Below are 17,705 nucleotides of genomic sequence, written 5' to 3'. Positions count from 1 at the left end.
TAGATTGCGTGTGTATCTCTTGGCCTCCTGGTTCATGATCAGAGTCTTCGTGGTATAGGTTAGAATTATTGGCGGCCATTCCTGAGATCCGAAAAGTCTAAACCTTGTCTGTGGTATTCTGAGTAGGATATGAGAAGGGATGACTATGACGAGCTTCAAACTCACGAGTGTTGGGCGTAGTGACAAACGCAAAAGAATCAACGGATTCTATTCCAACATGAGTGAGAACCGACAGATGATTAGCCGTGCGGTGACAGCGCATTTGGACCATTTTTACTGAGAGGATGGATGGTAGCCATTGACAACGGTGATCCACCAACATACAGCTTGCCATGGAAGGAGACCTGCGTGCGTGAGAAAGAAGACAGTAGGAAAGCAGAGATTCAGAAGGCAGAGCATCTCTAAAACCTCAATCTGTTCTCCATTACTGCATACAAGTACTATTTAATTTATGCTTTTTAATCTTCATAAATATAATCACTCTTATTGATCTCCTGACTAGTAATTACAAAATAACCATAGTTTGCTTTAAGCCAACAATCTCCGTGGGATCGACCCTTACTCACGTAAGGTATTACTTGGACGACCTAGTGCACTTGCTGGTTAGTTGTGCGAAATTGCAAAAGTGTGATTGTGATTTCGTGCACCAGATACACATTCACATATTCTCATTAGGATAGTTTTTAGGTTTTTTAGATCTGAATCTAGAGAGAGAATTACTCTTTCTCTAGTTTCTCTTTACATTCCTAGTTTATTGCTTTTGCTTTTGGATATTGAAGAGTCATTACCTCCGTTGAAAATACTATTCTAGTTTGTTTCCTTACTTACTCTTTTATTTATTCCATATTCTTAATTCTTATTTAGAGCGGTAATTGGATTATTTTCATGGATTGTTAATGCAAAGGATTACTTTTACTTTTAATTAATTTTAAATTTATATTTTATTTAAATTATCATGTCTTCTTTTTATATTTCTACAAGCGTTATATTCATGTCAATGGAGTAGATTCCCTACTTGACATGGGGGTTGATTAAAAGGAGACACTTGAGTTGGAAGGCTTAAGTGATGGTTAAATTGGAAGTTGTTGGCTAGTTCTGTATTTACTAACGCTAGACCTTCCCAAGGGAGAGGACTAGGATTTGCGAATAAGAGTTAGCTCAATCACTTGATTTTCCTTTATTTAGTAAGGGTTAACTAAGTGAAAACAGCAACCTTTTTTATACTACACTTAAGAGATTCCAACAAGGATAGAACTTCCGATTAATCATTCTCCCAGTCAAGGCTTTTTATTTAGAATATTATAAATCTCTTTTAATTTTCACTGCACTAAGTTACAATTGTTTATTTTCTGTTATTCAACTCTCAAAATTCTCGGAAAACTCCTGATTAATAACTTAGCACCCTTTCTAGCAACTCGTTGGGAGACGACCTAGGACTCATACTCCCAGTATTTTTATTCTAAATTTTTTGTGACAACCTTTCTAAATTGACGAGGCGGATTTGTGCTGGTTAAGAGCTATACTCGCAACGCTATTCTATTATATTATAATCTCTTAATTGGTCTAACTTTCGCCCCTCGTCAGTTTTAGGGATGAGAAGCCTCAACAGATTATGCTTTTCTGTGAAATTTTTTATGTTTGGGGCATTGACTTCATGGGTCCATTTCCAAACTCTAATGGTTACCTTTATATACTGTTAGCTGTAGATTATGTTTCTAAATGGGTGGAAGCCATTCCTACCCGTACTGATGATGCTAACACTGTTGTTTTCTTTGTTAGAAACCATATTATTTGCCGCTTTGGATCACCACGAGCAATCGTGAGTGATCAAGGCACTCACTTTTGTAACAGAAGACTAACAGGATTACTGAAGAAGCATGGGATTGTTCATAAAGTAGCAACAGCTTATCATCCCCAAACCAATGGACAAGCAGAAGTGTCTAACAGGGAGATTAAACGCATTCTGGAGAAGATAGTAAAGCCTCATAGGAAAGACTGGAGTGTCAGGCTACAAGATGCACTCTGGGCATATAGAACAGCATACAAAACACCCATTGGGATGAGCCCCTTCCGCTTAGTGTACGGAAAGGCTTGTGATAAACCCCGATTTTGTAGTTTATCTTGTGCTTAATTTGGGTGGTTTTATCAAATTTTCTCACATGTATTCAATGAAATAGCATGGTTTTGTAATTCTCCCTTAATTTGTGCTTAAATTTGAAAACATGCTTTTTAGGCCTTAAAATAGCTAAATTTAACTCACTTTAATTCCATTTGACGCCTTGATATGTTTGTTGAGTGATTTCAGGTTCATAAGGCAAGTATTGGATGGAAGAAGTGAGGAGAAAAGCATGCAAAGTAGGAGAACTCATAAAGAAATGAAGGAACCGTAAAGTTGTCAAGCCTGACCTCTTTGCACTCAAACGACCATAACTTGAGCTACAGAGGTCCAAATGAGGCGGTTCTAGTTGTGTTGAAAAGCTAACATCCGGGGCTTCGAAATGATATAAAATTTGCCATGGTTTCTTCACGTATAGAGGCGAGCACCCGCCATGTACACGTGCACACCGATGGAGCACGTGATTCACTAAAAGTGAAATCGTGGCCAGCGATTTCTAGCTCATTTTGGGCCCAATCCAACTCATTTCTAATGCTATTGAACCCAAGGATTGAAGGAGAAATGAACCAAGTAGTCATAGTTTAGTTTTTCATGATGTTTTAGGGTAGAATTCTAGAGAGAGGCTATCTCCTCTCTCTAGATTTAGGATTGAAATTAGGGTAAAGTTAGGTTAATCACTCTCAAATTTTTCTTTCAATTCTTGTTTTGGTTTTAATTCTCATTATATTTTAGTGTTCTATTGTATTAATCTTCTTAGTTTCTTTTGTTAATTTCTTGTTTTACTCTTTTTTTATGTTGATGAATAATTGTTGGATTTTGATTTCTTTTAATACAATTTTAAGTTTCCATGTTCTTTTATGTTGATCTTAGTTGCTATTATTGATTTCTTGCTATTGTTGGTGATGTGTTCTTTTAATTCTTGCATTTTATGATGTTTACTTTTCTTGTATTCTAGGTGTTTGATAGAATGTTTCCTCTAGTTTTTGAGTAGTTTTCTTTGCTCTTGGCCTAGGCTAAGGGAATTGAGTGACCTTAAGTCATTGGGTCTCAATGAATTAGTGATTTGAGAACCCTTGGTGATCAATTTGATACTCATTGACACCAACCCACTACTAATCTAATTAGTAGATAGGTTGGGACTTATGGGTTGATGTGATCAAAGCCATTTGACGTTGTTCAAGTCTAGGAGTAGATATTACGTACTTAAGACAGTTGGAAGTAGACTTAATGAGCTTGGTTCCTCATAATTGTCAATATATGGTTTGTAGACAAGGATGGTGATCTCAATTACCTATGTCTAGCCAATAGTATTTTTCCTTTCTTTTATTTAGTTAATTGTTCATTTACTTCTCTTGCCATCTATTTTCTTGCCAATTACCAAATCAAACCCCCCCCCCCACATCCTCATAGCCAATAATTGACCACTTCATTGCAATTCCTTGTGAGACGACCCGGAGTCTAAATACTTTGGTTAATTTTCGTTGGGGTTTGTACTTGTGACAACTCAATTTAATTTGATATGAGAGTTGTTTGTTGGTATAGAACTATACTTGCAACGAGAATTCAATTATTTGAGGAAATTCTATACCGACACAACAATTCTCTTAAATCAAAATGGTGCCGTTGCTGGGGAGTTGCAATGGTGTTATGTTATTGGCTATTGTATATATGTTAATATGCTTCTTTGCTAGTTTTTTTTTGTTTTAGGAGTTAGTCTTTATTAGTTCTTACTAGTTTTGTTTTTCTTTTCATTTGCTATTATGAATTCTCACCCCTTTGGCTATGAGTTTGGCTCAAATTATGTTGTAGGAAATGGGAACTATAATGACAATATACATCAAGGATGGAACAATCAAAGGTGGAAGGAGCCTCAAGGGATTGATCAACCTTCTTGGCAACAACAACCTCCGGGTTCTTATGGGTTGATGTGATCAAGCCTATTTGATGTACTTCAAGCCTAGGAGTAGATATTACGTACTTAAGGCTTTTGGAAGTAGACTTAATAGGTTGGCCTCTCATAATTATCAATATTTGGTATGTAGACAAGGATGGTGATCTCAATTACCTATGTCTAGCCAAGAGTTCTTTTCCATCTCTTTTGTTAGTTCATTGTTCATTTACTTTTTTTTTGCCATTTATTTTCTTGCCAAAACACAAAATCAAAACCCCTTACCCCTTTATAGCCAATAATTGAGCACTTCATTGCAATTCCTTGTGAGACGACCCAGAGTTCAAATACTTCGGTTAATTCTTACTGGGTTTGTACTTGTGACAACTCAAATTTTTTATGTGTGAATTGTTTGTTGGTTTAGAATTATACTTACAATGAAGTTCTTATTTCTAGAAGAGAAATTCTAGACCATCACAACAATTTTCATTCATCAGCTTGCCACCTTCCAGTAGAGGTGGAACACAAGGCTTTTTAGGCTGTGAGGGAGTGCAACATGAATTTTGAAGAAGCTGGTGCTGAAAGGAAGCTGCAACTAGCAGAACTAGAGAACCTTCGCCTTGAAGCATATGACAACTCCAGGCGATACAAAGAGAAGATGAAGGCTGTCCATGACAAGCACATAAAAAGGAGAGAATTCAGACCAGGAGAGTTAGTTCTTCTTTATAACTCCAGACTGAGACTCTTGCCAGGCAAATTAAGATCAAGATGGGAAGGTCCCTACAGAGAAGAAAAGGCAGAGCCATACGGAGTTTTTCACCTGCGTCATCCTTCAAGCTCCAAATTCATGAAGGTCAATGGACATCGCCTAAAGCTTTATCATGGTGCGAAGATGAAGGATCACAAAGAGCTAGAGGTTTTCCTCTTGGAAGACCCACCAACAGAAGTAGAATGATCCTGAAGAACGTCCAACTTAACAACGTAAAAGCAAAGTGCTAGGTGGGAGACAACCCACCATGGTATGATCGTTCCGTTTCAGTCTTAGTTTTATTTTACTTTATTCTATTTTGCTTTTGTTAATGACTCTTCTCATAATCTCTGCATATAGCATGCATCTGCATTTACATTCTACATATATTAAAAAAAATGCACGCAATGCGCAAGCGTCGCTGACGCGTCCGCGTCATACGTGCTTTCAAACCAAGAAGAAAAGAGGCAGAGAGTCACGCGGGAGCGTGGCTCGAGGTGTGCCTTAGGCACAAACACGCCCACGCGAACGCGTCCCTGACGCGTCCGCGTCATTTGAAAAATCAGTCTCCCACGCGTGCGCGTCACCCATGCGCACGCGTGACCCTACAAAATCGACGTAAAGAGGTATATGGCAGAGAGTTATGATGGAGTAGGGCTGGAATGATGCTGGAAGCACAAGCCTTATCACGCGAACGCATGCCCCACGCGTCCACGTCATTCTTCAAAAAGAAGCCATTCACACGTGCGCGTCACCCACGCGCACGCGTCACCCTGAATTTTGGCAATGAGAGTATGAAACAGAGAGTTGTGCTTACGGAGGCTGCACTCTCGCCAATGGCACAGTTCACTTCACGCGAATGCATGACCCACGCGTCCGCATCATCTAAAAATAACGCCAATCACGCGAACGCGTGAACCACGTGTCCGCGTCACATGCGACGCACAGTTTATCCAAATCAGCGCAAGAAATCTTATCTTTTCTTCCCCAATCTTAATCTTTCCCTCTCCCTTCTTATTTCTTTCTTCTTTTTTTTTTCTTTCTTCTTCTTTATTCCTTCTCACTTTTTACTTTCTTCCCCCCTTCTTTTTCACATCCATTATCGAGGTTCTTTTCTTTTCTTCTTCCCCTTTTTACCTTTTCATTATTATTTTTATTTATGTTTTCTTCTTCTTTTCTTTTTACTTTCATTATCTATGTTTTCTTTTTCTTTCTTTCTTTTTGCATTTTTTAATTGGTGTTAGAAATTTATTTGGATAAATGTTTTCTCCTATATAATTGCTTGTGAATTAATTAGGAATTATTTGACAATTATTAATTATTTTAGGGTCACTTGCATGTTCAAATTCAATACTTTCAATCACACATTTACCATGCATACTAAGTGTTGTGAAAAAGCCCATATGGCATTATGCATCTGTAATTACTTTATTCTTCTACTCTGATGCCTATTTTTTACAAAATCCTTTCATTATTTTATTAATTGAATATAATTGTCAATACAAACGTGATGGTTAGTTTGTTACGAGTGATAATACAATTTAGCATTTGATGCTTGATCTATGCTACTCATGCCTTTGTCAGCATGCCAATAAACATCTTGCATCTACTTGCCATAACATGCACTTGCTATATTTCCATTGATGAACTTTTCACGTGGATTCGCGACCATGTGTTAACGACATCCTTCTTTACCGTGCATTGATTATCACTTGTACTATCCTCTTCCTTGTTCTAACCCTTAGTTTTAAAGTTACTTACTTTTTCCCTTTTCAGGATGGCCACCAAGAAGGGTAAAGAGAAAGTTACTCCCAAACAACCAGCAAGGAAAGGAACAAAAAGAGCACTAGCTGCAGAGCCATCTTCAACAGCAGTAAAGCCCTCAACAAAAAGAATCAAGAGGATCATCAAGGTCGATAAAAAAGAGAAAGCCTTTCCAGTAAAGGACACTGCGCGGTTCACTAACAGCTACTGTGAGCAGATGTTCCCCATCCTGGCTGAAAGGAATTATAATAATGAATACCTTCTCGTCCTCCCGACCAACATTGTTGAATTTGTTGAGCCCCGAATTGAACGAAGACAATGGGGATTCCTACGGAGACATCCACGGCAGGTTAACCTTTCATGGGTAGTTGAATTCTACTCCAATTTTCACATGCCAACCATGAAGTCTGTCTATGTCCGTCAGAAGCAAGTCCCTATAACTGAAGAGGCCATTCAACGAGCTTTAGATCTTTCCCCTACTCCAGAAGGATTGGACACATTCCAAGAAGCCTCATTCAAATGCCAGACATACCAATTTGACTGGGACACAGTTCTCAGAGTAATAACACAACCTGGCAGCAGATGGATCTATGGATACCATCAATCTCGGCCTAAGAGCATATTGGCTTCAGCACTCACCTTGGAGGCTCGAGTATGGGCACGGATCATGTCCCGTTACGTCTTTCCAAGCACTCACGAGTCCTCCTTCACTGCAGACATGGCTGTTTTACTCTGGTGTATCCTTACAGACCAGCACCTCAATTTACCAAGACACATTCGGCATGCTATGGGACACGTACAGATTGCGGGTAACCTACCTTTTCTCACCTTGGTTTCAGATCTAGTCTCAGCAGCCGGAGTCTCCTACAGAGATGGGGACACCAAGGCTGTGCTTTCACGGGATGATCAGTACGTCCCTAACGGGAAGTATATCAGACCTCCAACAGCCACTATCAACTAGAGCACAGAACCAGCGGAAGATATCCCTTCTCCTACCACATCACAAGCACCTTCAACAAACCAACTGCTCCATCAAATAATTGAGAAATTGGACCGGCAAGGAAAGCAAAGAGAGCGCCGTAACAAGCGCTGATTTATATACCTCAAGGAGCTACTTGTTGGTAACCACCCACCTGAAGAAAACCCAAACACCCCGGACTCCACTTCATTTACCAGCACAGGGAGCCATGACAGTCCCGATTGTGGAGACACTGCTACCAGTCCCCCTTTGTTCCTGACTGATGGCTCCGAGGATGGTGCCAAGCTTTAAGTGTGGAGAGGTCGGTCAGTACCTGACTTCCGGAGGTAATTTCTCTTTCTTAACACCAATAAATAAGTTATTTTTCTTTTATTAGGTTAGGATAGATAGCAATGTAATAGGTAATTGCATGCATGTTCTATTTGGTTGAAAAATAATAAGTTTTTTTTTAAGACCCTATTTGTGAAAATTTCACTAATTTAAATCAAAACTTTTCTTTAAAACTTGTTCGGAAGTTGTATTTAGAACATAGTTTAAAGCTAAGAACACACAACCCAGTGAGATTTGAGCTTAATTACATGGTTACACTATTTAACCATAAAAATTTTATTCTTGTGGGTTTGCTTCTCTATGATTGTAATCTATATTTTGTTTCATCCTATATGTCCAATATTTAATGTGTTATATGCATGCATATGATTGAGGCCATTAATTGATTATTAACTCACTTATCCCAAATAGCCTACCCTTTCATTTACCTTTGTTAGCCACTTTGAGCCTTTTCAAATCCCCTTTGTCCCCTTTGTTCTATATTTTACCATATTACTAGCCTTAAGCGGAAAAACAAGTAATACCCCAAATTCAATCTTTGGTTAGCTTAAGATAGAAATTGTGTATCAATTAAGTGTGGGAAAATTGTGGGAACATTGGTTAATAAGGGAATGTGTCATGATAAAATATTGGGAATTTGGGTACCTACTCATGTGAAACTAGAAAAATTGAAAATCCATATGCATTGGCAATGTTATGTTTATTTTTATGCTTCAAAATAATAACAATAACAATAACAATAACAATAACAATAACAACAACAACAATAATAATAATAATAATAAATGTTATGTTTATTTTTATGCTTCAAAAAAAATAATAAAAAATAAAATCCATAAATATTCAAGTAATTAAGTGATTAAATAAATGAATAAGAGGACAAAATTACCCCAATGTTAAGTTTAATGAAAAATCAATACATGTGTGATTCAAAGTTAAGAGAAAAGTTGATGCATGAGTATATAATACAAAAGTGGGAAAACTTTGGGTAGCTAGGCATGATTCTAAAAATATAAAGAGTATATGTATAGGTAAGAGCTTAGGTTAATCAAGGATTCAATTTATAGCTCACTTAGCCATATATATACCCTCACCTTTATCTTGGCCCCATTACAACCTTGAAAAGACCTCATGATGTTTGCATTGGTACATTAAATACTTGTTGATTGGTTAGGTGAAGAACAAGGTTTAGAAATCATAATTAGAGAAGAGCAGAGTGATTACCCTATACACTAGAGTGCATATACACCATCAGTGAGGGTTCAATGCTTAATTCCATGTTCCCTGCTTTCATGAGCGGTCTTCTTACAAGTTTAATTGTTTTTACTGTATGATTTTAATTAGTGATATTTGATTTATATTTGTCTTGAAGAACTTATTTACTTTTAACCAAGTAGGCAAAATCATCTTAGCATATAATTGCATTCATATACATAGGTTGCATTGCATTGCATGAGTCTTACTTTTCCCTACTCGTTTATTTTATCTCCTTAAGCTAAGCATGAGGACATGCTAATGTTTAAGTGTGGGGAGGTTGATAAACCACTATTTTATGGTTTATCTTTTGTTTAATTGAGTAGTTTTTATCAAGTCTTCACCCACTTATTCATATGATTTGCATGATTTTATAATCCCTTCCTAGTGTTGTTTTATGATTGAAAACTTGCTTCCTAGAGATCTTTAATTAGTATATTTTAATTCTCCTTTATACCATTCGAAGTCGTGATCCGTGTGTTAAGTGTTTCAGGCTTTATAGGGCAGGAATGACTTAGAAAATGGAGAGGAAGCTTGCAAAAATGGAAGGAACACAAGAAACTAAGGAGATGACCAGCGAGCACCGACGCGCGCGCATGGCTCACGCGAGCGCGCGGAATGGAGGAAATTGCAGCGACGCGTGTGCGTGCCTGACGCGTACGCGTGGAATGGAGTTCTGCAAGATGACGCGCACACATGGACGACGCCTACGCGTGACAAGGAAATTCACCAAATGACGCGCACGCGTGACTGACGCGTACGCGTGACCTGCGCGATCTGCAAAATTAACAGAAAATGCTGGTGGCGATTTTGAGCCGCATTTTGACCCAGTTTTTGGCCCAGAAACACAGAATAAAGCCAGGGAACAAGCAGAGACTCGACACATATAGAGATACACATTCACATATTCTCATTAGGATAGTTTTTAGGTTTTTTAGATTTGAATCTAGAGAGAGAATTACTCTTCCTCTAGTTTCTCTTTACATTCCTAGTTTATTGCTTTTGCTTTTGGATACTGAAGAGTCATTACCTCCGTTGAAGATACTATTCTAGTTTGTTTCCTTACTTACTCTTTTATTTATTCCATATTCTTAATTCTTGCTTAGAGCGGTTATTGGATTATTTTCATGGATTGTTAATACAAAGGATTACTTTTACTTTTAATTAATTTTGAATCTATATTTTATTTAAATTATCATGTCTTCTTTTTATATTTCTACAAGCATTATATTCATGTCAATGGAGTAGATTCCCTACTTGACATGGGGGTTGATTAAAAGGAGACACTTGAGTTGGAAGGCTTAAGTGATGGTTAAATTGGAAGTTGTTGGCTAGTTCTGTATTTACTAATGCTAGACCTTCCCAAGGGAGAGGACTAGGATTTGCGAATAAGAGTTAGCTCAATCACTTGACTTTCCTTTATTTAGTAAGGGTTAACTTAGTGAAAATAACAACCTTTTTGATACTACACTTAAGAGATCCCAACAAGGATAGAACTTCCGATTAATTATTCCCCCAGTCAATGCTTTTTATTTAGAATATTATAAATCTCTTTTAATTTTCACTGCACTAAATTACAATTGTTTATTTTCTATTAATCAACTCTCAAAATTCTCGGAAAACTCCTGATTAATAACTTAGCACCCTTTCTAGCAACTCGTTGGGAGACGACCTGGGACTCATACTCCCAGTATTTTTATTCTAAACTTTTTGTTACAACCTTTCTAAATTGACGAGGCGGATTTTTGCTGGTTAAGAGCTATACTCGCAACGCTATTCTATTATATTATAATCTCATAATTGGTCTAACTTCCACCGCTCGTCACCCATATTCAAATTAGGTAATAATTTGATTGCGGAAAAAGTAAACTACTTTTTCATTTTGGGATTCTAGTTTCTTCGCATTATGATTAGCACTATTTGGGAGATTTTTTTTTATTCTGATCAATTTTTTTATTATTATAGCTTGGTTGCAGGTAAAATACTTCTAGGATAAACCACTAAAAATGTATTCAAATTATTTTAGCGCTTGAAAAACGACTTTTATATTTGACATACCACTTATGAAATTGATCCAATATTTTATAGGAATATTTAGATAACTATTTAGAAAATACACACCAAAAAGGATAAAATTTTATCTCAAGTTTTTTTTTTCATTTTTGACCAAAAAATATATACTTAGCGAAAAATCACCAAATTTTATGGATAAAAATATCTCATTTTTTTAATAATGCATACAAAAAACTGTATCAAAATTAAAATTATCTTAGCCAAGTATTGGATATGATAATCAATTTATAGACCTACTAAATCTATACATGGATGCAATTTGGGTTTAATGGTAGACCTACTGTTGAAACGACCCTTATAAATAGAGAAACCCACCTCGTATCGTTTCATCAAAGCATGAGAGTCACTGCATCTCAAATTCCCGCCTTGGAACAATACTAAGAACTCGTGTTGCAACGATAATGGACCACCACCCACAAGGTGTGGAAAAGGTGATGGATAAGTCAAAGACAAAAGCCACTGAAGTTGCTAACGTCGATGCCTCTATAGCTAGGTATAATACCTGTTTATTTTCACACACCACTTATCTTGCTTTCGTTTGAAATGGTTTAAATGAAAGTAACAGTTTTACTTTTTTGTTTTATTCGGCCACAGCGAGGTTATGAAAGAGACTGATGGGGGCAAATGTATCATGGTGGATGACCATGTGCTCAGCGTGTTGAGTAAGATCCAACATGTAAGTATGGAAAAAAGAAAAAAAAGGGTGATAAGAAATTGGGAACATGCAAGTACAACCCGAACGTAACATCGTCGAAGGAAAAGGTGAAACTCACTTCGTCACATCAAAGGCAGAGCCAAAAAAAGCCTTCTGCAGAGGGTTCAACATCCTCGGCCTTAAAGGTACTCTAACAACCTTCTTTGTGAATGTTTTGTTGTGGGTTATAAAGATGCAGAAATGTTTTAATGAGTCCTTATCCTATTTCTTCTTTTTTCTGGCTAGCATAAGCTAACTTTTGATGAGCATGAGCCCTCCTCTCAAGTTGGCACCAACATCAGACAAACTGAACCTGGGTCTCCATTCACATACAACAACCACAGTCCCAATCATGTAGTTGAAGAGATTCCTGAAGTGACCTTTGTAACTCATTCAAAACTTGCAACGCAATAATTGAATTTCTATATAGATTTTTTTGTGGGTTGACTATTTCAAATTTTTTTGGTTGACTAATGCTTGAACCTCATCTTCCAACCACCGAAGGGAATGAACTTTAGAGGCTTGGAGTGTGTTGTTACACCGTACATCTTCTCCAAAGGCTTTGATGAAAGGCAAGAGATTGGACCCCTTTTCTTTCGTGTTTCTGTACCAATGCTTGTCTATTTTAGGGTTAAGGGTTTTTATACTTTTTTTCAAGCCTATTTTTAGTGATATTCTTGTTAAAAATGACCATTCAAGCATGGATCAGCAGGCTTTGTGGAGCCTATGCCCTAGAGCTGAGATTTATGATGATATATGCTCTATATGTGCTTGTTTTTCACTCCCATCATTGGGTATGTTTGGTTTATGTTGGAAGATACATTCATAAAATATAGGTTTTATAACGTGTGTCCCCATGTTAGGTGATAAATCTGGTTGCCTCAATGCTGACTCATGAAAACAACTCTTAGAGATGGTTTCTATCCACAACCTTTGTGGTACCCATTTTTGGCGTCTAGGATTTGATATTTCTAACATGTTGAACATGTTGGCTCTCAACTCACTTGATTTTTCTTTTCCAATATCACGTCAAATTGCACTCAGTCCTGTGAACTACAACATCGACATATTCGACTTCATTCAAACTCGATTCATGGGATTCGCTATTGAGTTGATGCGGGTTATGCCTATTAACCGTCTCCATTCATACCATATGCCTACCAATAATATGGATAGAGATACCATCACTATTACTTGGTTTTATTCACTCTTCTCTCTTGATTGGAAGATATATGTCCCTTTTCATAAGGAGGGTCATTGGTACTTAATGATAGTCGACCAAGTCTACTACAGGTTAGTGTATCTTGACCCTGCAAAAACCACTTTAGATCATGATGCGAGGATAAATTGTATGGGAGTAAGATTTACAATTTGTGAATCCATTCGCAAGCCTTTTTCATAGAGACTATGCTGGATAACAAGCACTTTTGGCAAAAACCTGGCCTTCTAAAACTGCGTCCGTCCACATATGATATGTAGGAGCCTACAGTTGGACAACACGACCATGGTAGTAATGACTGTAGTGTGTGGTAGCTCAGTGGATGTTGCAATTGTGGTTGTATCATGATTTCATATTGGAGGTGATTGTCATACATCTTCAATGCTTCTTCCCTTAATTTGTTACCATAGAAGGTTCTTTGTTTCTAAAACTAGACATGATTTATATGAACCATGATGTTAATGACCAAACTAGGATGACGTTGGCTCTAGACTTGGTGATAAGGCATCATAATCCAATAGTTCGTGCAATATCTCGCAAGGCAATGGCTCATTGGGATCATATCATGTCCTACTCTAGTAGGAAACAAAAGGATGATGAGGAAAAATCTGCAAAGACAGCCTAACCAAGCAGCAACCTCACTTTTTAATCCTAAAGATCGCATTCTAGTCAGGGAGCAAACACTCTTGTATATTTCTTTGTATTGTTGTATGGGTCATATTTTCGATATATCTATATTCCTGGTTCATTGGGTGTAATGTTTGCTATCCAATGTAGCGGCATAGTACTTTGATGCATTGTTAGGTGCAACAATACATTTTGGTGATGCCTTGGTGGGTTTAGGGTGGTTAAATATATATAACAAAGAGAAGTTGCTACTACCAACGAGGCCCAACGAGTATGTATTTTGGTTCTAAACCCAGTTGTAAAAAACAAATGCCTCATATAATTTAAGTCTCTTTTGATAACCAAATGTTTTGTCAAACATGAAATGGAATTCATTTTATCTTTAGTGACTATAGTGTAATCCTTCGTGTAAATCCTTCATGATTTAAGAAAAAGGTAACCTATTCACCACTAGCCTTTTGTGCAACCATTTTGAATAAGAGGAAAACATAACATTTGCCAAAGATTTTTATACTATAAGCTCAACATGGAGGACATGATCTAGGCAGCATAATGTTCCTATTATCCACGTCAAACCAATCCCAGTATTAGGTGATGGGTGGGAAAAACATTCAATTTGCATCAGCTTCCCTTTTCTCTTGTTGGGATCAATTGGATGCGGGTTGGGTTTTTACCCAATCCATATCTAAGTCCAAAAAAGAAACCAATCACAATTAACCCAACATTTTATTGACTCTTAAGCAAGTGCATTGACAAAAAGACCATGCATTTAGAGTAACGAAGAAAAAAAAGTAAAATTAATGTTCTTAGGCTAAATGATATCTTAAATCTACATAAAATTCAAATGCGTACACCATCATGCACAGCAAGGTCACTGTTCCTAACGACTATCTAATATATTCGAAATCTACGCAATTTATGTTGGAACCTTATTGAACTTGATGTAGCAACTCCATAAGCTGTATGAATAGCAACAACAATTAGTGTCAACTTAAATGCAACAATATGGGATTCAAACTCAATCAATCAGGAACAATTTAGATGCAGCAATATGGAAAACACAATTCAAACTCAATAGCAATCCATGACAATGGATTCAACTCACCTCTTACTCCCGATCCGTTTTGGGAGATGACTTCGGCTCTCCTCTTTCTCCTCACTTAAACAGAGGTCATCGTTTATTGAGGCCATAGTTTGAGGGTCGATGTCTATGGTCCATCACCCATGTTTTTGTAACGCATATGCCTCCTCGGGTCTGTGTACGAAAACCTAACATTAGTTGCACCAAATAAAAATCACGACGACAGATGTGTTATCCACAATTGAATTGAAACATGATCAAGTAAATAAGTTAGTGAACAATGTGTAATTATAATGCTGAAGAGTAAATACCCTAATATTCAACTCAGTCTGTGTTACAACCCCATCTACCTCCATTTGTGAAAGATCCACACATTCGTTCTCAGCTCGAGGGTTCTTTCTTGCCTTCTTTTGGGACATTTCCTCTATGTGTCCAATGCGTTTGCAACAAGTGCAACGCCTACCCTTCCATGCATATGCTTTGGTATCTTCGATGCTCCATTTGAGATAGCCACCTCTGGATTGTTAACAACACCTTTTCGCATCCTTTATCCCATTTTCTGATGTACAACATTTACAATCTACTTCTAGCATTCCACACAAACTAAATATTCCATCCATTGCCTTGCGGAACATCGCTAAGTTATGCGCCTCAAGAAAAAATAGCCACTGTGATGCGGAATATAGTGTACCATGGAGTAGTAAATAACCCCTCTCGCTGGACTCATCTCAATTCAAAACACATTTGTCGGGAAACTTTGCATCCAAAATTACTATTTTTTATAAGTGACAAATGTTTTTTTTATTAGCAAATGATTTGTGGAGATATGATTTAATTTTTTTTATCAATGACCAAGTCTTTTAGAGCATTTTCATGGTTTACTCTTATTTATGATTTTTGTTTTTAAGAGAATAACCTTTTAGAAAACATCTTTGAATATCCAAACTTATATATTCAAAGTGAATTTTCAAAAAACTATAGTTTTGGCAAAAATTGCTCTCTAGGATTGTATGGATTAGTTGATAGGTCTCAAGAGAATATTTTTGAGAGGAGAGGGGAAATACCCTTTGGTACCAAATTCAAAAGGTAATACAATCTTCAAAACAAAGACAACTAACTAAAATTGATCAAAAAGAAATTGAATTTAATCGAGAAAAAAATACAAGATCTTATGTTCAATTGTGGAGAATTTGCTTTTTAATTTCAAGAATATATATTACATTGTAGCAATCATTTTTAAAAGTATGAGTGTATTTTTGAAAGAAAATGAAAAAAGAGAAAGAAAATTACATTGTCTTGCTATGTTTCAAAAACTGATCTTCAGAAAAAAAGAAGGCTGCATCGAAATAAAACTTTTCTTATTTACCAAGACAACAAAAAACTTTTTTTTTTATTTATGGATACCATGTCTCTTCCTTTATGGGGACCAATTACAAAGATTATTGATGGAAGAAATAATGAACGCGGGAGTTCATTTTGGACATAGTCCGAGAAAATAGAATCCCCAAATGACACCTTATATATCCACAGAACGTAAGAGCTATTCATACTCTGAATGAATAGCTCTGAATGTTAAAAAAATTGCTTGCTTTTTATCAAAAGCTTGTGATTCGGTTTAGTAAGAGAAAACAATTTTTAATTGTTAGCACAAAAAAAATTAAACCTATGGATTAATAGGCACGGGATGCAACAAGAACTCTATCATTGATAAACCATTATTTTATGATATATTTTGGACTAAATTTAGTGGGTTTTACCAACTATTCTCACACTTATTCATGTAAATTGCATGTTTTTGAGTTTCCTTCCCAATTTTGTGCTATGATTGAAAACATGTTTCCTAGGCCTTAAAATTGTCAATTTTTAATTTTCCTTTATTACCATTCGATGCCGTGATGTGTTTGTTAAGTGTTTTCAGGTTTACAGGGCATAGATAGCTTAAAGGATGAAGATGAAGCAGGTTAAAGTGGAAGGAGCACAAGAAATTGAAGATTTGAGAAGCGAGGAGCGAAGCGCACGCGTGGCCGACACGTGCGCGTGACCTGGTGTGTCGTTCAACTACGCGTACGCATGACTGACGCGTACGCGTGACCATTGTAGAAGTTCAGCGACGCGTACGCATGGCCGACGCATACGCGTGACAGGGCGTCACGTGCTGCACTTAACAAAACTCGCTGGGAGCAATTTCTAGGCTGATTTGGACCCAAATCCAAGCCCGAAAACACAGACTAGAGGCAGGGATGGAGCTGAGACTGACTACACTTCACTTAGTTTTTATTTAGTTTTGAATTCTAGGGAGATAATCACCTACTTTCCTCTAGGGTTTTTGATGTTCTTAGTTTTTCTTTGAATTGGATCTAAGAGAGATGTTATTACCTTCAATTGGAGTCGTTATTCTTACAGTTTTCTTCTCTATTACTTCTATTACTCTTGGTTTTCCATTTAATTGCGTTGAATTCATGTTTGAATCTTGTTACTTTTGAATCTTTTTAATGCATTGAAGTATTTTTATATCTATTTTTATTGCTTGTTTGATTCGTGTTAATTATTGTTCGTGTCCATTTTAATTTAATTAATTTTTCATAATCATCATGCTTTTTATTTATTCCTATTATGTGTTTATGAAAATGGCATCCATGTTAATGGAGTAGACCTTCCAACTTGGCTTAGGGGTTGAATAATTGGGGTCCCTTGAGTTGTGATATTCAAGTATTAATCTATAATTGGACATTGCTAGTTAGCTCAATTCTCACTAACTCTAGTCATTCCCCATGAAGTGACTAGGACTTGTGAGCTAGAGTTAGTGAAGCCGCTTAACTTTCCTTCAATTGTTAGAGGATAACCAAGTAGGAGCAATGAACATTTACTATTATACTTGGGAAAGATAACAAGGATAGAAACCCTAATTCTCTCCCCTGACCAAGACCTTTCA

At 36.9% G+C, this 17,705-nt stretch overlaps 1 long non-coding RNA gene across 1 annotated transcript; it reads right to left on the bottom strand.

The window, feature by feature from the left end:
• Positions 14,227-16,564, bottom strand: LOC110267206. The gene is made up of 3 exons (XR_002354568.1): positions 15,085-16,564; positions 14,798-14,947; positions 14,227-14,651 (listed from the first exon to the last, which is right to left on the bottom strand). It is a non-coding gene; the product is annotated as an uncharacterized LOC110267206 (long non-coding RNA).

This window comes from Arachis ipaensis, chromosome B09 (genome assembly GCF_000816755.2).
Source record: "Arachis ipaensis cultivar K30076 chromosome B09, Araip1.1, whole genome shotgun sequence".
Classification (NCBI taxonomy): domain Eukaryota; kingdom Viridiplantae; phylum Streptophyta; class Magnoliopsida; order Fabales; family Fabaceae; genus Arachis; species Arachis ipaensis.
This window is presented reverse-complemented; position numbering and strand designations above follow the sequence as displayed.